The following is a 27,751-nucleotide window of genomic DNA, read 5'->3' as shown; positions in this document are numbered from 1 at the left end:
CCCATCAGACTAACAGCAGATCTCTCGGCAGAAACTCTACAAGCCAGAAGAGAGTGGGGGCCAATATTCAACGTTCTTCAAGAAAAGAATTTTAAACCCAGAATTTCATATCCAGCCAAACTAAGTTTCATAAGTGAAGGAGAAATAAAATCCTTTACAGATAAGCAAATGCTTAGAGATTTTGTCACCACCAGGCCTGCCTTACAAGAGACCCTGAAGGAAGCCCTAAACATGGAAAGGAACAACCGGTACCAGCCATCGCAAAAACATGGCAAAATGTAAAGACCATCGAGGCTAGGAAGAAACTGCATCAACTAACGAGCAAAATAACCAGTTAATATCATAATGGCAGGATCAAGTTCACACATAACAATATTAACCTTAAATGTTAATGGACTAAATGCTCCAATTAAAAGACACAGACTGGCAAACTGGATAAAGAGTCAAGACCCATCAGTCTGCTGTATTCAGGAGACCCATCTCACATGCAGAGACATACATAGGCTCAAAATAAAGGGATGGAGGAAGATCTACCAAGCAAATGGAGAACAAAAAAAAGCAGGGGTTGCAATCCTAGTCTCTGATAAAACAGACTTTAAACCATCAAAGATCAAAAGAGACAAAGAAGGCCATTACATAATGGTAAAGGGATCAATTCAACAGGAAGAGCTAACTCTCCTAAATATATATGCACCCAATAAAGGAGCACCCAGATTCATAAAGCAAGTCCTTAGAGACTTACAAAGAGACTTAGACTCCCATACAATAATAATGGGAGACTTCAACACTCCGCTGTCAACATTAGACAGATCAACGAGACAGAAAGTTAACAAGGATATCCAGGAATTGAACTCATCTCTGCACCAAGCGGACCTAATAGACATCTATAGAACTCTCCACCCCAAATCAACAGAATATACATTCTTCTCAGCACCACATCGCACTTATTCCAAAATTGACCACATAATTGGAAGTAAAGTACTCCTCAGCAAATGTAAAAGAACAGAAATTATAACAAACTGTCTCTCAGACCACAGTGCAATCAAACTAGAACTCAGGACTAAGAAACTCAATCAAAACCGCTCAACTACATGGAAACTGAACAACCTGCTCCTGAATGACTACTGGGTACATAATGAAATGAAAGCGGAAATAAAGATGTTCTTTGAAACCAATGAGAACAAAGATACAACATACCAGAATCTCTGGGACACATTTAAAGCAGTGTGTAGAGGGAAATTTATAGCACTAAATGCCCACAAGAGAAAACAGGAAAGATCTAAAATGGACACTCTAACATCACAATTAAAAGAACTAGAGAGGCAAGAGCAATCACATTCAAAAGCTAGCAGAAGGCAAGAAATAACTAAGATCAGAGCAGAACTGAAGGAGATAGAGACACAAAAAACCCTCCAAAAAATCAATGAATCCAGGAGTTGGTTTTTTGAAAAGATCAACAAAATTGACAGACCGCTAGCAAGGCTAATAAAGAAAAAAAGAGAGAGGAATCAAATCGATGCAATAAAAAATGATAAAGGGGATATCACCACTGACCCCACAGAAATACAAACTACCATCAGAGAATACTATAAACGCCTCTACGCAAATCAACTAGAAAATCTAGAAGAAATGGATAATTTCCTGGACACTTACACTCTCCCAAGGCTAAACCAGGAAGAAGTTGAATCCCTGAATAGACCAATAGCAGGCTCTGAAATTGAGGCAACAATTAATAGCCTACCCACCAAAAAAAGTCCAGGACCAGATGGATTCACAGCTGAATTCTACCAGAGGTACAAGGAGGAGCTGGTACCATTCCTTCTGAAACTATTCCAATCAATAGAAAAAGAGGGAATCCTCCCTAACTCATTTTATGAGGCCAACATCATCCTGATACCAAAGCCTGGCAGAGACACAACAAAAAAAGAGAATTTTAGACCAATATCCCTGATGAACATTGATGCAAAAATCCTCAATAAAATACTGGCAAACCGGATTCAGCAGCACATCAAAAAGCTTATCCACCATGATCAAGTGGGCTTCATCCCTGGGATGCAAGGCTGGTTCAACATTCGCAAATCAATAAACGTAATCCAGCATATAAACAGAACCAAAGACAAGAACCACATGATCATCTCAATAGATGCAGAAAAGGCTTTTGACAAAATTCAACAGCCCTTCATGCTAAAAACGCTCAATAAATTCGGTATTGATGGAACGTACCTCAAAATAATAAGAGCTATTTATGACAAACCCACAGCTAATATCATACTGAATGGGCAAAAACTGGAAAAATTCCCTTTGAAAACTGGCACAAGACAGGGATGCCCTCTCTCACCACTCCTATTCAACATAGTGTTGGAAGTTCTGGCTAGGGCAATCAGGCAAGAGAAAGAAATCAAGGGTATCCAGTTAGGAAAAGAAGAAGTCAAATTGTCCCTGTTTGCAGATGACATGATTGTATATTTAGAAAACCCCATCGTCTCAGCCCAAAATCTCCTTAAGCTGATAAGCAACTTCAGCAAAGTCTCAGGATACAAAATTAATGTGCAAAAATCACAAGCATTCTTATACACCAGCAACAGACAAGCAGAGAGCCAAATCAGGAATGAACTTCCATTCACAATTGCTTCAAAGAGAATAAAATACCTAGGAATCCAGCTTACAAGGGATGTAAAGGACCTCTTCAAGGAGAACTACAAACCACTGCTCAGTGAAATCAAAGAGGACACAAACAAATGGAAGAACATACCATGCTCATGGATAGGAAGAATCAATATCGTGAAAATGGCCATACTCCCGAAGGTTATTTATAGATTCAATGCCATCCCCATCAAGCTACCAATGAGTTTCTTCACAGAATTGGAAAAAACTGCTTTAAAGTTCATATGGAACCAAAAAAGAGCCCGCATTGCCAAGACAATCCTAAGTCAAAAGGACAAAGCTGGAGGCGTCACACTACCTGACTTCAAACTATACTACAAGGCTACAGTAACCAAAACAGCATGGTACTGGTACCAAAACAGAGATATAGACCAATGGAACAGAACAGAGTCCTCAGAAATAATACCGCACATCTACAGCCATCTGATCTTTGACAAACCTGAGAGAAACAAGAAATGGGGAAAGGATTCCCTATTTAATAAATGGTGCTGGGAAAATTGGCTAGCCATAAGTAGAAAGCTGAAACTGGATCCTTTCCTTACCCCTTATACGAAGATTAATTCAAGATGGATTAGAGACTTAAATGTTAGACCTAATACCATAAAAACCCTAGAAGAAAATCTAGGTAGTACCATTCAGGACATAGGCATGGGCAAGGACTTCATGTCTAAAACACCAAAAGCAACGGCAGCAAAAGCCAAAATTGACAAATGGGATCTAATTAAACTTAAGAGCTTTTGCACAGCAAAAGAAACTACCATCAGAGTGAACAGGCAACCTACAGAATGGGAGAAAATTTTTGCAACCTACTCATCTGACAAAGGGCTAATATCCAGAATCTACAAAGAACTCAAACAAATATACGAGAAAAAAACAAACAACCCCATCAAAAAGTGGGGAAAGGATATGAACAGACATTTCTCAAAAGAAGATATTCATACAGCCAACAGACACATGAAAAAATGCTCATCATCACTGGCCATCAGAGAAATGCAAATCAAAACCACAATGAGATACCATCTCACACCAGTTAGAATGGCAATCATTAAGAAGTCAGGAAACAACAGGTGTTGGAGAGGATGTGGAGAAATAGGAACACTTTTACACTGTTGGTGGGATTGTAAACTAGTTCAACCATTATGGAAAACAGTATGGCAATTCCTCAAGGATCTAGAACTAGATGTACCATATGACCCAGCCATCCCACTACTGGGTATATACCCAAAGGATTATAAATTATTCTACTACAAAGACACATGTACACGTATGTTTATTGCGGCACTATTCACAATAGCAAAGACTTGGAATCAACCCAAATGTCCATCTGTGACAGACTGGATTAAGAAAATGTGGCACATATACACCATGGAATACTATGCAGCCATAAAAAAGGATGAGTTTGCGTCCTTTGTAGGGACATGGATGCAGCTGGAAACCATCATTCTTAGCAAACTATCACAAGAAGAGAAAACCAAACACCGCATGTTCTCACTCATAGGTGGGAACTGAACAATGAGATCACTTGGACTCGGGAAGGGGAACATCACACACTGGGGTCTATCATGGGGAGGGGGGAGGGGGGAGGAGGGAGGGATTGCATTGGGGAGTTATACATGATATAAATGATGAATTGATGGGTGCTGACGAGTTGATGGGTGCAGCACACCAACATGGCATAAGTATACATATGTAACAAACCTGCACGTTATGCACATGTACCCTAGAACTTAAAGTATAATAAAATAAAAAAAAAAAAATAAAAAAAATAAAAAATAAAAAATAAAAAAAATAAAAATGTCCCATCCAAACAATAGAAAATTCAAAAATAAGAAGCACCAGTTCCCTCAGATGAGAAGGAATCATCACAAGAACTCTGGAAGTACTAAAAGTCAGAGTCCTTGACACCTCCAAAGGATTGCATTCTCTTTTTAGCAATGGATCCTAATCAAACTGAAAAGTTTGAAATGACAGAAAAAGAAATCAAAATACAAATTGCAAGGAAACTCAATGAGATCCAAGAGAAAGTTGAAATTCAATAAGAAAAAGCCAGAGAAATGATTCAAGATATAGAAGACAAGATAGCTATATTAAGAAAAAACCCAATAGAACTTCTGGAATAGAAACATTCACTAAACGATTTAAAAAAACAGTTGGAATCTTTAACAACAGACTAGGCAAAACAGAAGAAAGAATTTCAGAGCTTGAACGCTGGTCTTTTGAATTAACCCAGTCAGACAAAAATCAAGGAAAAAGAATTTTAAAAAATGATCAAAGCCTTAGAGAAATATAGGTTTATGTAAAGTGACCAAATCTACTACCATTGGCATTCCTGAGAAAAAAAAGAAAAGGCAAGCAACTTGGAAAACATACCTGAGGAAAAAAATCAGGAAAACTTCCCTAATCTTGCTAGAGAAGTCAAGATCCAGACACAAGAAATTCAGAGAATACCTGCAAGACACTTCACAATATAACCATTCCTGAGGTACAATCATCAGACAATCCAAGGTCAATGTGAAGGGGAAAAAATCTTAAAGGCAACTAGAGAAAAGGGACAAAATTACCTGTAAAGAAAATCCCACCAGACTAACAGTAGACTTCTCAGCAGAAACATCACAAACCAAAAGAGATTGGGGGCCTACTTTTAGCCTTCTTAAAGAAAAGAAAATGCCACCAGAATTTCATATCCTAACAAGCTTCACAAATGAAGGAGAAGTAAAGTCATTCCCAGAGAAGCAAATGCTAAGGGAATTTGTCATTACCAGATCAGTCTTACAAAAATACTCAGAAGAGATCTGCACATGGAAACAAAAGAATGACGCTTGTTACCATAAAAGCACACATAAGTACACAGATCATATAAGGCAATTATATAATTGAGACTACCCTATTTATCACTTAGTGACAGTACGACAGGAACAAACCTCACATATCGATATTAACCTTGAATGTAAATGGCTTAAATGCTTCACTTAAAAGACAGAGAGTGGCACAATTGGGCAAAAACAAGACCTAAACTTCCACTGCCTTCAAGAGACCTATCTTATGTGTAAGAACATTCATAGGCTGGAAATAAAGGGATGGAGAAAGATCAATCACACAAATGGAAAACAAAAAAGAGCAGAGGTTGATATTTTTGTATCAGATAAAACAGACTTTAAAGCAGCAACAGTAAGAAAAGACACAGAAGGGCATTATTTAATGGTAAAGAGTTCAATTCAACGCTATGTATGCACTGAACATCAGAGCACCCACATTTATAAAACAAATTCTACTAGACCTAAAGACAAAGATAGACAGCCATCCAGTAACAGTGGATGACTTCAACACTACAGTGACAACTCTAGACAGATCACTGAGGCAGAAAACTAACAAAGAAATTCTGGACTTAAATTGGACTCTTGACCTAATGGACCTAATAGACATCTACAGAATATTCCACCCAACAATCACAGAATATAATTTTTCTAATCTGTGCTATGCAACATTCTCTAAAATTGACCATACACTTGGTATTACAGAGAATCTCAGTATATTTTTAAAAACTGAAATCATACCATATCAAGCACTTTCTCAGACCACAGTGAAGTAAAATTAGGAATCAATACCAAGAGGAACACTCAAAACAACAGATGTACATGGAAACTAAACAAGTTGCTTCTGAATGACTTTTGGGTAAAGAACAAAATTAAGGCAGAAATAAAAAAATATTTTGAAACAAATGAAAATGGAGACACAACACACCAAAATCTCTGGGACATAATGAAAGCAGTATTAAGAGGAAAGTTTATAGCACTAAATGCCAAAATCACAAAGATAGAGAGATCTCAAATTAACAACCTAACACTGCACCTAAAGGAACTAGATAAACAAAAATCAAAGCAAACACAGAGCTAACAGAAGAAAAGCAATGACAAAGATTATAGCAAAACTAGATGAAATTGAGGCCAAAAAAACAGACTAAGGATCAACAAAACAAGAAGTTGGAGTTTAGAAAGGATAAACAAAATTGATAGATTGTCCTAGATTAACCAAGAAAACAAGATTGTGCAAATAAGCACATTCAGAAGTGACAGAGGTAGCATTACAACTGATACCACAAAAATACAAAAGATCCTCAGAGACTACTAGGAACATCTCTGTGCACACCCTAGAATATCTATAGAAAATGGATAATTTTCTGGAAACATGAAACCTACCAAGATTGAACCAGGAAGAAATTAAAATGTCAAACAAGCCAATAATTAATTGTGAAATTGAATCAGTAATAAAAAATCTACCAACCAAAAAAAAAAGCCCTGGACCAGATGCATTCAGAGCGAAATTCTACCAGATGTTCAAAGAAGAACTGGTACTAATCTTACTGAAACTATTCCAAAAATCAAGTCAGATGGATTCTTCTCTAACTCATTCTGTAAAGCCGATATCATCCTGATACCAAAATCTGGCAAGGACAAAACATAAAGGAATCTACAAGCCAATATCTCCAATAAACACAGACACAAAAATCCTCAGCAAATGACTAGCAAACCAAATCCAGCAGCATATCAAAAAGATAATTTATCACAACCAAGAGGGTTTTATTCCTGGGATGCAAGGATGTTTCAACATATGCAAATCAATAAATGTGATTCATCACATAAACAAAATTAAAAACCAAAATTATATGACCATCTCAACAGACAGAAAAAGCATTCAATAAAAAAGTCCAATGTCTCTTCATGATAAAAACCCTCAACAAACAAGACATTGAAGGAACATATCTCAAAATAATAAGAGCCATTTATTGCAAACCCACAGCTGACATCATATTGAATGGGCAAAAGCTTGAAGCATTCCCCCTGAGAACTGGCACAAAACACAGATGCCCACTTTTACCTCTCCTATTCAACGTAGTACTGAATGTTCTAGCTACAGAATTCAGAAAAAAGAAAGAAATAAAAGGCATCCACATAGGAAAAGAGAAAGTCAAATTACCTCTGTTCTCTGATGACATGATTCTATACCTAGAAAACCCTAGGGATTTCTCTGAAAGACTCCTAGACCTGTTAAATGACTTCAGTAAAACTTCAGGACACAAAATCAACATACAGATATCAGTAGCATTTTATTATTATTATTATTATTATTATTATTATTATTATTATTATACTTTAAGTTCTAGGGTACATGTGCACAACATGCAGGTGTGTTACATAGGTATATATATACCATGTTGGTTTGCTGCACCCATCAACCCGTCATTTACATTAGGTATTTCTCCTAATGCTATCCCTCCTCCAGCCCCCGACCTCTGACCGGCCCTGGTGTGTGATGTTCCCCGCCCTGTGTCCGTGTGTTCTCATTGTTCAACTCCCACCTATGAGTGAGAACGTGCAGTGTTTGGTTTTCTGTCCTTGTGATAGTTTGCTGAGAATGATGGTTTCCAGCTTCATCCATGTCCCTGCAAAGGACATGAACTCATTCTTTTTTTATGGTTGCATAGTCTTCCATGGTGTATATGTGCCACATTTTCTTAATCCAGTCTATCATTAATGCACATTTGGGTTGGTTCCAAGTCTTTGCTATTACATATCAATAGCATTTCTATACACCCAGGATGTTCAAGCTGAGAACCAAATTGAGAACTCAATCCCATTTATGATAGCCACACAAAAAATAAAATATTTAGGAATACAGCAAACCAAGGAGGTGAAAGATCTTTACAAGGAAAACTGCATAACACTGATGAGTGAAATCACAGAGCATGCAAACAAATGGAAAAATATCCCATCCCCATGAACAAGAAGAATCAATATCATTAAAATGACCATGCTGCCCAAAGAAAGCCACACATTCAATGCTATTCCTATCAAATTACCAATGTTATTTTTCACAGAATTAGAAAAACCAATTCTAAAATTCATACGAAACCCCAAAAGAGCCCAAATAGCCAAAGCAATCCTAAGCAAAAAGAACAAATCTGGAGGCATCACATTGCCTGAGTTTAAACCATACTATATGGCTATGGTAACCAAAATAGCATTGTAATAGTTAAAAGCAAACAACAAACAAAAACCAGACACATAGATCAGTGGAAGAGAATAAAAAATCCAGAAATAAAGCCATACCTACAACCAACTGGTTTTTGACAAAGTTGACAAAAATAAACAATAGAGAAAGGGCATCCTATTCAATAAATGGTCTGAGAAAACTGAGTATCCATATGCAGAAGAATGAAACTGGAGCCCCACCTCTCACCATATAAAAAAATTAACTCAAGAGGAATTAAATACTTAAATTTATGACCTCAAAATATGAAAATTTAAGAAAAACTCTTGTGGACATTGGCCTAGACAGAGAATTTATGACTAAGACCTGAACAGCAAAGGCAACAAAACTAAAAATAGACAAATGAGACATAATTAAACTGAAGAGTTTCTGCACAGCAAACAATAAACAAACACACAAACCAGAAACAATCAAGAGAATAAACAGACAACCTCCAGAATGAGAAAACATTTGCAAAGTATGCATCCAACAAAGGACTAACATCCAGAATATATATGGAACTTAAACAAATAGCCCATTAAAAAGCGGGCAAAGGACATGAACAAAGATTTCTAAAAAGAAGATATACAAGAGGCCAATAAACCTAGGAAAAAATGCTCATCCTCACTAATCATCAGAGAAAAGCAAATTAAAACCATAATGAGATACCATCTCATACCAGTCAAAATAGCTATTAAAAAGTCAAAAAATAACAGATGTTGGCAAGGATATGAAGAAAAGAGAACACTTATACACTGTTGGTGAGAATGTGAAGTAGATCAACCCTTATGGAAAACAGTATTGAGATTTCTTAAAGAACTAAAAATAGAACTACCATTTGACCCAGCAATCCCACTGCTGAGTATCTGTCCAAAGGAAAAGAAATTGTTTTATCAAAAAGACACCTGTACTTGTGTGTTTTTCTCAGCAGTATTCACAATTGCAAAGGCATCGAATCAACCTAAGTGACTATCAGTGGTGGGTTCGACAAGGAAAGTGTGGTACATATGCACAATAGTATACTATGCAGCCATAAAAAAGAATGAAAAAATATTTTTTTGCAGTAACATGGATGCAGTCAGAGGCCTAAGTGAATTAATGCAGAAACAGAAAATCAAGTACCACAAGTTACCACTTATAAGTAAGAGCTAAACAATGGGTGCAAGTGAACATAAAGATGGAAACAGTAGATGCTAGAGACTTTACAATTTGAGGGGGCAAAGGTTGAAAAACTACATATTGGGTACTATGTTCACTGTTTGGATGGTGAGTTACCTAGAAGCCCAAACCTCAGCATTATGCAATACACCCATGTAACAAACTGCACATGTATCCCCTGAATCTATAATACAATAATACTCAGTACCACATATTACTGTTCCTAGAGGTGGTCAACTGTGTGCCTGCCCTGGGGGACCCTACTGAACATTGCTCTCTTCAGTACCTTTCCTGCCTCTATTGTTCAGGGGCACCATGTCTCCTCTAAGTAGAGGTCCTTTTCACTTTGTCTTTCATCTCCAGAATCACAAATCACGGTCATTTCTGTTTCACATCACAGTACAGGAGAAAAAAAATAGATACTCTCACACCACATATGGCCAATGACATCCAAATTATTCTTCTATGTCTGATCTCTCTGTGGAAGTCTGAACTAAAGCAGCTAGTGTCTATTGTAATGGAGCCAATATCTCCATTTAGGTACCTAATAGGTAACTTAAACTTAACATGGCCAAAAGGTTAACTCTATATTCCTCCTCAATCTGAACATTTTCCTCTCTCAGGCCTTCCCATGAATAGAAATAAATGTATTTATTTATAGAAACTCATTTACCCAGTTGATCAAGCCAAGAACTTTGGAGGCAAAATCAAATTTTTTCCTTTTCTTTAAAATCCACATACAATTTATCAGTGAGTTATGTCGGCCACACATGCAAAAACACATCTGGAATCCATCTGCTTCCTTTTTCTCCACTGCTCTATTACCCCAGTCCAAAATTCCATCACCATTCACCTAACTTGCCTCTTAACTGCTGTCCCAGTTTTCACTATTGCACCTATATATATTTTATTGGCCTGGTAATCTTTTAAAACAATATATAAAATCATGTCACCTCCATTCTGAATATATTCTACATTTTAATTCTTTATTTTGTATGTGTGTTGCAAGTCTATCTTCCAGTTTTTTTCGTGTTTCTATTATGCTTTGATTAACATAAGGTTTTAATTTTAAAGCTTTTGAATGTATAAGTATTTTCCTTTAAAGTTTGTCATTTTTGTTTTTTCTTTAATAAATTCTAACCTGAGTGTATAAACATTTATCTACATTTCCTCCTATATGTTTAAATGTTTTCCCTTTCAAATGTAAGTTTTAAATCTCCTGGGACTGACTTTTGTGTATATATGACGTACATATCCAACTTTTTCCTTACACGGTTAAACAATTGTTTTGTCAACATTGTTGAACACTCCTAATTTTCCCATTGATCTGAAGTGCCACTCAGGCTGGAGTGCAGTGATGTGATCTGGGCTCACTGCGACCTCTGCCTCTTGGGTTCAAGCAATTCTTCTGCCTCAGTCTCCTGAGTAGCTGGGACTACAGATGCATGCCCCCACACCCGGCTAATTTTTGTATTTTTAGTAGAGACAGGGTTTCACCATGTTGGCCAGGCTGGTCTCGAACTCCTGACATCAGTTGATCCGCCCGCCTCAGCCTCCCAAAGTGCTGGGTGAAGTGCCAAATTTGTTCACAAATCAAGTTTCCATAAACATATATATTAGTCGTAGGGCTTCTGTCTTTAGTTCCATTGAACACATTCTCTATCTCTATGCTAATATTACACTTTCATCTTAGTTGCTAGAGCTGTATAACTTTTTACTGCAGTTGAAACAAATCTCTCCATTTACTCTTTTGCTTTAGGAGAGTTTTGGCTCTTTTCCGGACTCTTGGAATTCAGTGCATGGAATCACCTTGTTAAGTTCTATGAAAAAAAATTATGCTGAAATTTTAATTTTATTCAAACTTTAAGTTGAGATTAAAATTGATATTTAAAAAACTATATTGAGTCTTTCTAAAAAGGGCATATCACTCCACTTATTTAGATATTTTAAGATATCTTTCAATAAACTTTTGTAATTTTTCTACAAAGTGCTTACATATTTTAATGGTTTTTACTTAGTTGCTACTATAAACACAAAATTACATTTTCTTCCTTTTGAGACAGAGTCTCTGCTGCTCAGGCTGGAGTGCAGTGGTGCAGTCTTGGCTCACTGCAGCCTCTGTCTCGTGGGTTCAAGTGATTCTCATGCCTTAGCCTTTAAGTAGCTGAGACCACACGTGTGCGTCACCATGCCCAGCTAACTTTTTGTATTTTTAGTAGAGACGGGGTTTCACCATGTTGTGCAGGCTGGTCTTGAACTCCTGAACTCAGGCAATCCGCCCGCCTCAGCCTCCCAAAGTGTAAAATTACATTTTCTATTTGTTGCTGGTATATAGAAATGAAGTAGATTTATTTACATTGATTTTATTTCTAGCAACACTGCTAAACTCTTATATATCCTAATATTTTTCTATACATTCTTTGGGTTTTCTGTGTAGACTTTCAACTATATTGTCTAAAGAATTATAGCATTTGTTTTCAATTTTAAGCACATAATTCTTTGAATTATTTTTTCCTTGTCTTACTACCCTGTCTATAATCTCCAGAATAATGTTGAACAGAAATTGTGACAGGAATAATTTTTCCTGATTCTAAAGAGAATGTTTATATTATTTTAGAAAAATGATAGTAATAAAGCCTTTGTAGATTCCCTTTTTCATGTTATGAACATTCTATTCTACCAGTTAGACAAGAATTTTAGTCATGAATGGATACTAAATTTTGTTAAATATCTTTCCTGAGTCTATAAAGAAGGTCATATGGTTTTTCTCCTTTGAGATATTATGGGGATGCAATGTGTTGATTGATCTGCTGATATTCAAACAACCTTGAAATCTTGGAATCAGCACAACTTGGCAATCTCACCTTTTAAAATAAATTGCTAATGTGCTAATATTGCTAATGCTAATATTTTGTTTAGGACTTGTCCCAGTCTGTTTGGGCTTCTATAACAAAACACCGTAAACTGCATAGCTTACAAAAGAAATTTATTTCTCCTATTTTGGAATACTTGGAAATCCAAGATCAAGATGGCAGTAGATTCAGTGTCCAGTGAGAGCCAGCTTTCTGGTTCATAGATGGTGCCTTACAATGTGTCCTCATATGGTGGAAGGAAAAGGCAGTTCTCTAGGGTCTCTTTTATAAGGACACTAATCCCACTGATCTAGTCACCTCCCAGAAGCTCCACCTTCCATTACTATCACACTAAGGATTAGGTTTCAACATATGAATTGGGTGGGGAGGGTACAAACATTCAGACCATAGTAGGCCATTTTTACTTAAAAAAAAAATATTTACTCTATTAACTATTCTTGGATGATTTAAGCACTAAATCTATCACTAAGAAGAAAAATATAGGACCATTCTAGACATTGCAAGAAGATGAAATTTAAAACAGGGAATTAAATTTATTACAAAGTTGTTAGAAGAGTTAGAGGAACAAAAAAGGAAAGTAACTACTCAATGAAGGTAAATGAGGGTTAGAGAAGCAAAAGAAAAATGATGTTACCTAATGCATATGTTTGCTATGATTCTGAGGCTGCTGTAGCTGGAAGGAAGTTGACTAAGCAGTTACTCTTCTACTAAGCACCTACTCTCACAGGTGGCTGCTACCACCACAGCTAAATTTACTATGGCTGATTGAATTGACAGAAATTAGAAACAAATTGCTTCTATTCTGCTAACTGTCCAGTCTCTTGTCAGTGCCTCACATTAGCAGAAACAAACAGGAAGCCAGATGGCAAGGAGATTATGAAATATAGTTTGCAGACTTCCAGCCCCAAAGATAAGTGTATAGAGGGCAAGTATGGAATACAGAGAAAACATTAGACATCACAAGTATCAAGATTTATGCTTACCTTACAGAATGAGACAGAGAATGTTCTTTCTTTTTCTATTCTTTGGAAGCGTTCAAGAACATGAAACTATTAATTAATATTTGCTAGAACCAACTGATAAACCATCTGGTCCTGGTGTTTTCCTTGTATAATTATATTTTAAACTACTGATTAAAGTTTTAACTATTAATTCACTACTGAGGTTCTATTTCTAAGATGTGACAAAGGACGTGGATGATCTAGCTATTGTTCTGACTTATTCTCTCATTCTCTGTTTCCTAGCCTTTTTGAATCATTTTAATACATTTTTCCTGTATTTTTTTGTGCTTGTGGACACACCTTCATGTATCTAAAGCATTCTGTAATATTTGTGAATTCACAAAGATCAAACTTTATACACATATCTAAACTTACACATGGAGTGAAAAAGGAAGCATTCCCTAAATGTGAGAGATTATACATGGGGTGAATGCAGTTGTGAGCAAGGATCTCAAGGGCATGAGATCTGTGTAGGTCCATAGGGCTGTCCCTTGCCCTGTAATGCTCTGCTGTTGCTCGTGGAGTTTTTAATTTTTGAAGAAGAGGTCCCACATCTTTATTTTGCACAGGTCTCTGAAAATTATGTAGCTAATCTTTTGTGAGTATTGGGAGAGATAGATTGGGAGTTAAGTGTTCTTTTTCTTTTTTTCTTTGTAATTAACTGTGAAAATAAGAGTTCTTCAAAGACCTATTAGCAGTATTATTCAAATACTCTTTAAGAGAGGAATTAGAGTATTGATTTAAGAAACTTAGTTTTATAATTTAATAAAGGAAAATTGGGCTTAATATTTAGGTGGACTGTTCCAAAAACCATGGGGAAAATAGAGAATTTACTTTTGAAAATCAAATAACTATGATCCTAAGTTCATTTTTATAGAATTTTACTACAGAATTAATTTAGGTCAATTGGTTGCCAACGGTTATGTCCACAAGTTAGAATAAGCTTTTAAAAGCTTTGGTTACAAAATGTAGTAGGCCCACACTTTATTTAAGTTAATCACAATAATCAATGTTTTTGTATAAGTAGATAGATGCTGGTCTGAGAGAGTTTAGCATCTATAGAAGTTGAGACAGTTGTTTTAGGACCAAAGATTGTAAAACATCAGTTCCTGCATTGCCAGTTAAGACCTGTGCTTTCATAATATCTTTTGACATAGATGTATGTGGCCAACCATGAGTCAGAAGAGTTTCATCTCACAGGTAGTCTGAGGGTCTCCCATCAAATATTTTAAACTTAAGTTTTTAAAGAACACCCGTCATTGGTTAAATGTAGATACCATACAATACTGGAAGGTTTCTCTCACATTCTGATGCACATTTGGCCTCTCTGATCAAATAAAGTTTTGTTTAGCTTTTACTTTATTTGTTTGGGTTTGTTTGGTTTAGTTCTGTTAGTCTTGACTAAATCAGAACCTGGTGTGCATGACTAAGAAATTCCTGGGGTATGAGGAATTATTCCTGGGGTATGAGGACAGCTTCTCTCTCCAGGAAGTTATAATAATCTTGGAAGGTTTTTAGATGCCTATAAATTCTGGAGAGAGTCGAGGTCCTCATTCTATCTCAACCTCCTCAATTTGGCAAGTTCATAGAATTCTATTCTATTCTTTTTTGTGTGTGTAGGAAATATCCTTGGGGAACAAACTCATCTGTAGACCAACCTAGAAGGTTGGGCCATCCTGGAAATAGCATAATACCCAATTTTGATGAAAACACATTGGACTTTGTAAAAGATGGATGAAAGGAATTTTTGGGCTGGTAAGTAGTTTCTAGATAACTAGATTAGGACTCTGGAACAAGGGAAGGATAAAGTCTGCCTCAAATCAAGGGGAAAATTTTTTCAGTGAGAAATGAATTGACCCCAATATAGAAGTAAATCAGGATGCTGAAACACTTCTTAGATACTGATTCACAATTGTCATTTTGATCTACCTCCACATAAAAATGGCCCAAGCTACTTGGGAGTGAGAGTTATAAGTCTACCTTTTATATGTAAAATACCAACATTAATATCAGAATAGCTGATATTAATTTACTGAGAATGAGTGCATGGTGTTCTTTAATGAAATAATTCATAATTTTCTTTAAGACTCACGAAACAGGTATAATTATTATCTTTATTTTAATGATAAAGAATCAGATAATTTAAATAACTTCACCAAGTTAGTGAATGGCAAAATCAACACTCATAGTTGATCTCTGATAATAAGGTTTGGCTACAACTTTCAGCAGTCTTATTATGTAATTTCGGCCCTAGTGAGAAGAGAGCCTTCTCCAAGTTCATTGGGCTACAGACAGAGTATTTCAAGCATTGTAGTCATAAATGAAAATATGCATGTAGAGTACTTGATATCATCCCTTGCATAGTATAAACAGTCAGAAAATACTACTACTTACAATGTGGGGAAACTAGAATATGAGGCATAAAAGCATAAATGTTAGATTCCAAATTCTGTGTTTGTAAAAGCTTTAGCTTATATGACTTTCAGCAAGTTTCACTTTCCTTATCTGTAAAATGGGTATAATAATAACCCTCACTTCACAGGGCTTTTGTGGAAAGCAGATCAGATGGTATTATATTTAATACCACGGCACATAAAAAGTGCTCAATAAATTGTAGCTACTGTTCTTGAATCCACTATTATTGTTATTGCTTTTAAGTCCACAAAGTCAGTGCTAGTGCTTTTAAAATCATTGATATCAGCAACTACAGAGTAAACAAATCAGACCAGGAAATACAGGTGTGTTCCTCTTGAAGTGCTTAAGCCATAGCGCATCTAGCCACCAAGCAGTGGAATTGAAAACAGCAAAAAGCCTAACAGTAACCCGGAAGGAAGAATTTCCTGGCACCTTGCCAGAGGAAAGAAGTAAACCTGAGGGACTTGGGACACCAATTATTTTGCTGAGTGGATAGTCAGAATCCATTTTCACTGCCATTGCATTTGTTAACTGATGTCCTTGATTGTCGTCTGCTAGTCTCCTGTGCCATTGGGAGGCAAAAGCTCCCTACCTAACACCTTTTTAATTGTATACTTCAGCCTTCCCAGTTTTCTCCTTCCAGCTCAGAAAGCAATCACTTACAAATATCATATGAAGAGAGAGAGAGAGGGAAAGAGAGAGAAAAACCTTTCTACAATTTACAAAATTGCAGGTAATTCTGTTATTCAATTAGGATAATACCTGTTTCTGTCTGAGCATAACATTGCATTCCAAATCCAAACCCCAAATGGGCTCCAGATGCATAGAAAAATAAAAGAAGAATCATGTACACTCATGGTTTCTCTATTCTTACCTTAGAGAATAATATTCTCCCAGAATTTTCTTGTATGCCTATCCGTTTGAAACAGAATCCGTTTCAATTGTTTCAAAGAATGCAAAATATCGTCACCGTAATTGCTTCCACATCTTTATGAATATTGTAATATCTGTAATGCGAATGTAATCTTAGTAATCCTATACTGCATTGCCTTTTGAGAAGATTTCATTTCATATATGGTTTTAGAACCCTCATAAGGAGAATTTTTATTGATAGAAATGCTTTCTATATTTTATTTTATAATTAATCAAAGGAATAATTGGCTTTCCAAGGTTAATTATCTCTGTCTTCTAAAAATACTTGTTGGTTAATGAAAATATTTAAATTCTTTTTGTTTAAAAAAAGCAAGGCACAACATACCACATTATAACAAAATTCAACACATTGTACATAGATAGTTTTGGTTCTGAGCTAGGGAACACAATTTCCTTGAACGTTATAGTTTTTATATTCTATTTTAGTGCTATAATTTTTCCAAGCAATACATAATGTACTTCTGCTCTCTGTAGATAATTTAACACCTGTGAATTTCTGTGCCCTACAACTGTAGAATGTGTGTCTCAGAGGCTTAAGGATCTGAATTATATTGCAAAAATAAGGAGCCAAAGACTGATTGTAAATGTATATTTATTAACACAGCCACTAATTTTTTCTACTGCAGATTATAAATGGATCCTCCAGTGTGAGACCCTCAATAATGACAGCAATATGTTGGCTTTAGTAGGTTTCGATTTTTCAATGATTAAAACTAAAATCACAGCTAATATTCTTTTTCGGAGGATTAAACGGGGAGAGTGTGTCAGTGCCAGCCCAGTGCGAGGGCACTGGCGAGGTGTACCTTGGATGTATGACTCCTGCGCTGGGGAGGGCTGAATAGAGAGTGCAGCTGAGCCAGGGCCGTGACAAAGAACCACACATACCGTGCATCACCTCACCTCCTCCCCTAAATCGTGCACCTACAGAGGGGAAGAGCTACATTTAAAAAGGATCTTGACTCTTTTATTACAATTGAGCCTTTTCTATTGTGAATATAAGATTTTATCCATCCAGCTACCAAAATAGTGTATGGTCAGAATCAAAACATATTAGGACTGAAAGTTTATGTAGAAAGTACTTACATTTTATGAAAGAGGCATTTTATGAGAGACGAGGACATAGGGGCCTGGAGAAGTTATTGCCCTCCTGAAGGCAGAGGCAAGGAGGGGTTCCACTAGCCCACGGCTCCCTGGTCGCTGTTGTAGCCCCTCTCATGGTATTGTGTGCCCATAGAGCAGTATTTTTGAAGTTTCCTAAGAAAGTGAGGGGGAAATTTTACAGGCACGAGGACCCTACATTTTAAAAAATTTGTCTGAGACTAAGAGCAAAGGGAATACCTGAAGTGTTGAAAAAAACTTTGTGAAGACATCTGCCAGACTACTGCTTTCTTTTACACTCAGTAGTTGAACAAGTTTAAGAGGCCTGTGCAGCAGAGTGGAGGTGGCTGCACTGAGATAGTCTCCTCTGTTCACATTTACCAGGGCAAAGGATTTAAGAGTCTTCTGGGACCAGATGACAGCCATGTTGAGGAAAGGGGAAAAAAGAGCCAAATGATATGGACTGGAGCAGTTTCAAGTCCTGTCCTAGTGGAGCTTCCACACAGGGTCTCTGGTTGGACAGCTAGAAAACCAGGATCCAAGGACTGAGTGACAACTACAGGAATAGATTTCATTCCCCATCAGGAGCGGGGGCCTCTGATGAGCCCAAAGAAGTATCAGCGAGAGAAGGAGCCTGCCTGAAACCAGCGCAGAAAGCATCCCTTTGCCTCTCCCCTTGCTCCCACTTGCCACGCCTGAGGGGCTGAAACCATAGATAGCAAAGAAAAGAGGGGAGAAGTATGAGAAAGAGGGAGGACACAGCTAACAAATGCCTCTTCCTAATAAACAAGTTCTTGCTTCTTTGGCGTGTAGCTAAAAGAGAAGAAGGAGACCTCTTACCCTAAATAAATATGGAAGTGTTGATTGGTATATTGGACTGAACATGTTTCATGTGTAAGTTGAGATTTTATTTTGTGACCTTAAGTGATGGTTGAACTCTATTACTTAAGAGTGAGAAGTCAGGAAATTGCCAAGGTCTTTATCAAAAAGCAGAAGGCATTTTCCACTGAAGAAATTTTAAAACAACAATGGGAAACAAAAGGAAAGTAATGCATTGATTAATGAATCATGCTTGCTCACCATACTGTTACAGGGTGCTCTTTCCTCCTCAGGCCCTTCCTGTCCCTTACCCTTACAGTCCTCCTCAGCCAGAGGTAGAGTCTTTTCTTATTTTAACCATCTATGGGTCCAGAGTCAATCCAGTCTTTGAGTAGGAGGCAGTGAAGTAATTTTACCCCATTCAGTCTGGAACTCGGCATCAAGTTATTCTCGTTTTAGTTTGGGCTATGATTTGCAATTCCCTATGTTGGTTCTGTGGCCTTGACTTTTCTTCTTTTTCTTTATTCTTTTAATGATAATTTTTGCTTTGTAAACTTTTTTTCTTTTAAAATCATCCAGCCTAAAATGGCATGTGCCTTGTTTTGTTGAAACCTACCTTATTTTGTTGAAGATAGTAATTATAGACCTTATGTGTGAGTATACATGCACACACACATACATATCTTTTGTTTGTTTGGGTCCCTGACTTTCACATTAGATACTTTTTCTCAATAATTTGGTGATTTATCTGGCTGGTTATTCTTTTTTAAGGGTCATTTATTAACAAGTTGATGGCAGTCTCATGGTGCATAGCACATGATGGGAACGCGAGGCAGTTACACATTCACCCTGAGGATCACCAGCTCTCAGCATCTGTGGGGCTTTTCTTTTGGGTTGTGGCTTCCTAAGAGCAGTGGTTCAGTAGTGGTTCAAACTCTAACTGAGTTAGAATCTCTCAGAGAGCCCGTTAAAACACAGAAGGTCGAGACTCACCGCCAAAGTTTGTGATTGGGTAGGTCTGGGTAGGCTTGCATTTCTAACAAGTTCCTGGATGCTGAGCATGCTGTGGGCTTGGGGAGTACACTTTGAAAAGCACTGTCATGGAAAGTTAGACTTTCTCTTTAATTTACTCTTAGATGCAATCTGAAAGTGTTATTTAGGTATTAGTCACACTTGCTAATGTATAATTCCTCTTACTGATGAGAGAGCTCAACTCATGACTTTAAGGGATCAGGTGGGATTTAGCTATAAAAAGTAAAAAAAATGATTAAAAATCATTTCTTAACGTTGGCACTATTGACATTTTGTGCTGGGTAATTTGTTGTGTGGTGCTGGCCTGTGTATTTGTAGGATGTTTAGCAGCATCCCTGGCGTCTATCCACTCGATGGCTCCCCCTAACAACCCCTATCCACACACCAGGTGTGTGAAACAAACATGTTTTGAGACATTGTCACATGTCCCTCTAGTGAACGAAATTGCCGTACATTGATAACCACTGACTCCTTTAGGAATTCTCTCTCCTGCCTGGAAAATAAAAGTGCAGCGGTAAGCAATCTGGAAGACAAAGGGAAAAGGGGCTTGAGACTCACTATTCAGTTGGCAGAATCTATTTAATTCCCTCACTTTCTGTGTTGCCTTTCACCAATGCCACCCCAGTGTCCATTTTCAGCTGTAAATCTCTCCACAGGTAAACCTGTTCAATAGAGGTAGAAGAGGGCCAGGTACCTGGGGAGGGGATCTGGGGTGTAACTGAGATTCACATAAACTTTCAGTCTATCCTCCAGTTTGCAGCTTTGCCCTGAAGTCCTGCTACCAGAGGTACCCACTATCCCAAGATTTAAGTATTTCCAAGATTCACCAGAGCTAAGCAGCTTCCTTCCCTGCAAGTTCACAGTTCTGTTTTCTCTGGTTTGCCAAATCAATTGCTATTTATCCATCTGCTTTCCTGAGTCTAAAGTTCTGTTGACATCTCTCATCTGCTGTTACCTGCTCTCCCACTCTCTTGTTCTTGTAGATTTATGGCTTTTAAGCATTTATTTTCATTTTGGTGTGTTACAGAGGAGCAATAGTAAACATGTGTGTTTAATCTGCTATGTGTAGCCAGAATTTCCAGCTGCTTATCTGAAACTAGGTTTGGATAAGAGGGAAGGTGGAAAGGATGTAAAATATGTACATTGGAGAGGTGTTATTAATGGTTTTGGTTAAAGAAAAAAACGGAAATTTGAAGATACTAAAAACACTCTATTCACGTTTCTTTAGTTCTGCCTAAAGCCCTGTTATATTTTTATCATCTGTTCAATAAAAGCAACATTTGAAACTAACAATATAGCCCTTAAGAGGCTCTGAAATAAAGGTACCTCCAAAATAGACATCTTTAAGCAAGATAGTATTTATGAAAACCCATTATAAATTTCAAATAGACACCTATGTTGGGTTATGAATCATTATGTAAAATCATAAAGATTACAGGTTGCCATTTTACCCACAAAAGAAAAGGCATACTTTCTTACAGTTAGACTTTCTCTTTAATTTACTCTTAGATGCAATCTGAAAGTGTTATTTAGGTATTAGTCACACTTGCTAATGTATAATTCCTCTTACTGATGAGAGAGCTCAACTCATGACTTTAAGGGATCAGGTGGGATTTAGCTATAAAAAGTAACCAAAAAGGATATTGAATTTAATTTCAATAATTAACAAAATGATAGGTGGAAATTCTTCACAGAAAAATATCTGGCTCTGGGAAAGTCATTGGATCTCTCAGGAGTAAAATTCCCTCAATAGGGGAATTGTGAAAAACATAATAGATAAATTAAGTGTCATATAAACAAAACTTTGACCTGGCATTGGACTTCTTTTGAGTTTTCTACAGGTATAGCTATATGCAATTTTGAAAAATGCTCTCCAGCTGCTTCTAGGAACAAGCAGTGCTTGCTGAATACCAGTACTTTAAAAATCATTGGTTATCACATACTCATTAAATATGAATTAATATTACCATTGTATTATGACTTATTTGAATCTTAATGCGTCCAGAATTGGTGGATTCTTGATCTCACTGACTTTAGGAATGAAGCCGTGGACCCTCGCGGTGAGTGTTACAGTTCTTAAAGATGGTGTGCCTGGGGTTTGTTCCTTCAGACGTTCAGATGTATCTGGAGCTTCTTCCTTCTGGTGGGTTCGTGGTCTCGCTGTCAGGAGTGAAGCTGCAGACCTTCCTGGTGAGTGTTACAGCTCTTAGAGGCAGCGCGCCTGTAGTTATTCGTTTTTCCCAGTGGGTTTGTGGTCTTGTTGGCTTCAGGAGTGAAGCTGCAGACCTTCGTGGTGAGTGTTACAGCTCATAAAGGCAGCATGGACCCAAAGAGTGAGCAGCAGCAAGATTTATTGCAAAAAGTGAAAGAACAAAGCTTCCACAGTGTGGAAGTGGACCCAAGCGGGCTGCCGCTGGCTGGGGCAGCCTGCTTTTATTCCCTTATCTGGCCCCACTCACATCCTGCTGATTGGTCCATTTTACAGAGAGCTGATTGGTCCATTTTGACAGAGTGCTGATTTGTGCATTTACAATCCTTGAGCTAGACACAGATCACAGAGTGCTAGTTAGCTAGATAGAGTTAGCTAGATACAGAGTACCAATTGGTGTATTCACAAACCTTGAGCTAGACACAGAGTACTGATTGGTGTATTTACAAACCCTGAGCTAGACACAGAGTGCTGATTGGTGCATTTACAATCCTTGAGTTAGAGTCACAGAGTGCTAGTCCTCCAAGTCTCCACTAGGTTAGCTAGATACAGAGTACCAATTGGTGTATTCACAAACCCTGAGCTAGACACAGAGTGCTGATTAGTGCACATACAATCCTGCCGCTAGATACAAAAGTTCTCCAAGTCCCCATCCCGTTCAGGAGCCCAGCTGGCTTCACCCAGTGGATCCTGCACCGCACCCAGGCTGCAAGCGGGGCTGCCCGCCAGTCCGAAGCCGCGCTTGCACTCCTCAGCCCTTGGGCTGTCAAGATGGGACGGGGCGCACGGAGCAAGGGGCCTCGCCCGTAGGGGAGGCTCAGGACAAGCCGTAGCTCACGGCAGCGGGAGGAACTCAGACATGGCGGGCTTCAGGTCCCTCCCCCAGGGAGGCAGCTAAGGCCGGGCGAGAATTTGAGCGAGGCGCCGGTGGGCCGGCACTGCTGAGGGACCCAGCGCAACCCCGGGAGCTGCTGGCCCGGGTGCTAAGCCCCTTACTGCCCTTGGCCGGGGCTCCAGCCGGCCGCTCCGTGTGCGGGGCCCGCGGAGCCTGCGCCCGCGCCCGCAAGAACTCGCACTGGACGGTGAGCGCCACGGGCAGTCCCCGTTCCCGCCCACACCTCTCCCTCCGCACCTCCCTGCCAGCAGAGGGAGGAGGCTGCGGCCACAGCCAGCCCAGAGAGGGGCTTCCACGTTGCGTGGCGAGCTGAAGGGCTCCTCAAGCACCGCCAGAGTGGACGCCGAGGCCTCTAGGAGGCGCCGAGAGTGAGGGCTGCTAGCACATTGTCACCTCTCATTAATATATGGACAAACTACAAGTTCCCTCCTTAAACTATATACTTACTGTGCTTGTGCTTTCAAGCTAATGAACATTGAGAATAATATGGTGTTCTTTTCCTTGATTTTCAGAGCAATATTTGTTGGCTTATACTGGCATGTTGTGTAACCTATGTGCTTAGATGAGTCAATAGTAAATATGGGAGGGAAGCAATTATAGCCACCATCATAATTATGTCAGAAAAATATCATGTAAATATATATATTTCAGAGATACATATACATAAAAGAAGTCATGCAAATAGGGTTTAGAGTGTCAATGAAAACTTGCAATTGAAGAGTTATAGGTGGGAATAATTTTCATAGGAACCGGTGAATGTAGTGGCATAATCACTGGATTAGACATTTGGAGATTGAGTTATGTGACCTTACATAAAGTCATTTGGCCTGTCTGATTTTTAAATCTGTAAAATGAAGATAATATGTGTCTCTTTCCCAACTCTCAAGAAGTCTATGAGGATTTATGGAGTTAATATATATAAAAACACTTTATAAGCTATACATACTACACGAATTTAAATTATTGACAATAATAGAATCATAGAAAAAATAGAACTGATAATATCTACAAGAGGTTGTTTGGTTCATTCACCTGCCTAAGTTATTCAGGATAGTAGCTTATCTATTATTCCTTTTATTTGTTTTGGAAATATTTTCATTTTTTCCAAACATTTAAACATTTTGCATAGTATTTTAAATATAAAATGATTTTTTAAATAATTTAAATTATTGGTAAGCTGTAGGACATCATGTGAATGGTATTTTTCTTATACATATGATATTAATTCTAGAACGATGAGCTCCCCAAAGTAGGATACCCTGATGGACTTGGGGGAATTTGTGACTTCCATAAAAGAGCATGTGAAAGTGTGTATATGTGTGCTAAGGAGTGATTTTCTGGAAAGAAGGTTCATATCTTTCATCACGCTCTCAAAGAGATTAAAAGAATGGGATATTAGGGGCCAGGCTTGGTGGCTCACGCCTGTAATCCCAGCACTTTGGGAGGCCGAGGTGTGTGGATCACTTGAGGTCAGGAGTTCGGGACCAGCCTGGCCAGCCTGGCCAACCTGGCAAAATCCCATCTTTACTAAAAATACAAAAATTAGCCAGGTGTGATGGCAGGCACCTGAATTCGCAGCTACTCGCGAGGCTGAGGCAAGAGAATCGCTGGAGCCTGCAAGGCGGAGGTTGCAGTGAGCTGAGATCCTGGCACTGCCCTCCAGCCTGGGCAACAGAGCAAGGCTGTTCCCCCCCCCCCCCCAAAAAAAAAGACTGGAATATTAGGAAGAGTGGAAGGAAAGAAGGATAAGAAAATGTGAGAAAAAGAAAAAAGAAGAGAAAGGAAATAGAAAACTTGAGCACATTGCTAGAAGAGTGTGCTATAGGTTATTTGTGCTTTTCCAGAAGAACTGAGAAAATGTATTTTGGGCTAAAAGAAATTATAATTAAAAAATAATAACTTCAAATCATGAGGGCTTACTGCATTCAGGTACTGTGATAACAACTTTAATTCATGTTATCCTTACACCTCACAACTAGCCCATGAGATAGGGAAAGACCCACAGTCCATTTTAGGAAATGCTTGGCCCAAGTGTATGCTCTATTAAGGTGAGTACATTGGGGTCAGATTTTGGAATTTAGAATTTTTCAATTTTTAGAAAGATATGTTGGTGGCCTTAGCATACATTATATATACACTATACCCAGGAGAGTCTGAGTGAAATCATAATGGGATCAAATAAAATTTTAAAGAGCTTCACATGAGTTCATTTCATATAGTTCAGATTCTGATGCTGAATGAACTATGACAAAGCATTTGATTTTCATAGCTTTTAGGATTTTGAAATTGCAGACAAAAGATTGTAAACTTATATTATTATCATTCCCATTTTGTTAACCACAAAATGGCTTTAAGACATTGGTTAACAGCTCTGGTTTGCACAGCCAGGAGATGACTGAGCAGACTGCACATCAGGCCTTCTGACTCCTGGTCTGTGGATTTTCAGAATTTAATGCAGATGGACCAATGAGAAATCCTGAGTTACAATCTGGATGTACTTAGTAGCCACCACCAGCTATTTGCCTTATTGTTCTTACTGTTACTATTAGCTATTATTTTCCTGAACACCTGTCAGCAACTAGATGATAAGGGAGTGGGAGAAAGAAGGTAGTGATGGAGCCCAATGCTTTCCTAAAATCCTGATGGGAAGGCTGACATTCCAGATTTAGATGAACTAATGGCCAGTTCATGAGCACCTTCCAAAGAAGAATCAGAAAGAGCTCACAGAACATTCATAAAATATTTGTTGAAGACCTACTATGTGTTATTTATTGTTCTAGGCGCTGGGAATATAAATACATGTATTTTATTACAATATATGATACTATGTATATCTCTCCTAACAGAGGAGATATACATATAAACAAATAATTAAAATACATTGTGATAAATGCTATAATAGGGTTCATTAGGAAATACTGGGAATGTCAGGAAAGTCTTATACAAAGAAGCTGATATTATATATGGACTTAAAGGATGAGCTGTTTTTGTAGATAGAAAAAAGACAATATGTAAAATGGCTGTTCTAAAAATGCACTTTTAATTTCTGCTCTTGACCAAGATGGAATGACAGGGACAGGATTTATTCCCCACTGGAAGCAACTGGAAAACTGGAAAAATAATATACAAAACAGCAGTTCTCAAGACATTGTATACAAGCAACAAAGGACAGCGATGCTGGAGAGATGGGAAATAAACAAGGTAAGCCCTACACGTGTCCCAGCTTACTTCCTGGAGAGAGTATTCAGGCTGCAGGCCTATAGCAGATTCTCAGAGCAAGGAGACAATGTTGATAGTCTGGGAAGGCCAAGGTGGCTAGAGGCCACAGAGTAGAATGCCAGAAAAGAGAGAACTACGTAGATAGAAAACTATGCAGATCTGTAGGGAGTCTTTAAGTATTCAACTGAGTACTAATCAACACATGCATGTTAGGAAACCACCCAAGGCTGGGGGCAAGAATCCAAAGGATTAGAGGGGAAATTCTTGGAGCTCACATGGAGCCACAACTGGAACTTCTTCCCATCAGCCAGAATGGAAAGCCTCATAATTCAGTGGGCAGTTGAGTACTCAGAAGAATTTTGCCTCACTAGTACAGCAGAAGTCAGGCCTGGACTATCACTGCTCTGTTTCTGCCTAACAAAGCTTAAAAAAGCAAGACTCAAAATGATCATATGCTTTCCAATGAACTATCTCCCATAACAAAGCTCAAGAATATTTATAGAAATAAAATACATATGCAGCACCCAAGAAGGTAAATTTTACAATGTTTGACATCTAATAAAAAATTTTTTTCTTTTTTTGAGACAGAGTCTCACTCTGTCGCCCAGGCTGGAGTCCAGTGGTGAGATCTCGGCTCACTGCAACCTCTGCCTCCTGAGTTCAAGCGATTCTTGTGCCTCAGCCTCCTGAGTAGCTGGGATTACAGGCACAAGCCACCACGCACAGCTAATTTTTGTATTTTTAGTAGCGATGGGGTTTCAACATGTTGGCTAGGCTGTTCTCGAACCCCTGACCTCAAGTGATCTGCCCGCCTTGTCCTCCCAAAGTGCTGGGATTATAGGCGTGAGCCACCGTGCCCAGCCCATCTAATAAAATATTAATAGGCATAGAAAGACACAGGAAAACAGGGCCCACAAACAGATAAAAAATAATTAACTGAAATTAGCCCAGAAATTACATGGATAATTAGTTATTGAAGACATTAAGCTTACTGATAAGGTTGTTCTGTTATTAAAACAGAACACAAATATTCCATATATTTATGGAGCTAGAGAAAAGACTGAACTGTTAGTTATAGATATGAAGTTACAAAAATCTAATTTCTCAAGGTTAAAATTACAATGTGTGAGATAAAAAGACAGACTGGATCAAGGACAGATTAGGCATTGCAGAAAAAAAGATTAGTGAACTTGAAGACGTGGCAATAGAAATTATCCCAAATGAAACTATCCAAGAGGGAAAAAATCCTGAACAAATCAATAAAGCATCAGTGGGTTGTGAGGCAACATCAAGCAAACTAATACAGGAGAGTATGGAACCCCCACAGGAGAAGACAGAGAGGGACAGAAAAACACTTGAAGAAATAATTAAAACATTTCCAAATTTGATGAAAATTATAAACCCTCAG

This window comes from Rhinopithecus roxellana, chromosome 4 (assembly GCF_007565055.1).
Source record: "Rhinopithecus roxellana isolate Shanxi Qingling chromosome 4, ASM756505v1, whole genome shotgun sequence".
Taxonomy (NCBI): Eukaryota; Metazoa; Chordata; class Mammalia; order Primates; family Cercopithecidae; genus Rhinopithecus; species Rhinopithecus roxellana.
Note: the sequence above shows the minus strand (reverse complement) of the source record.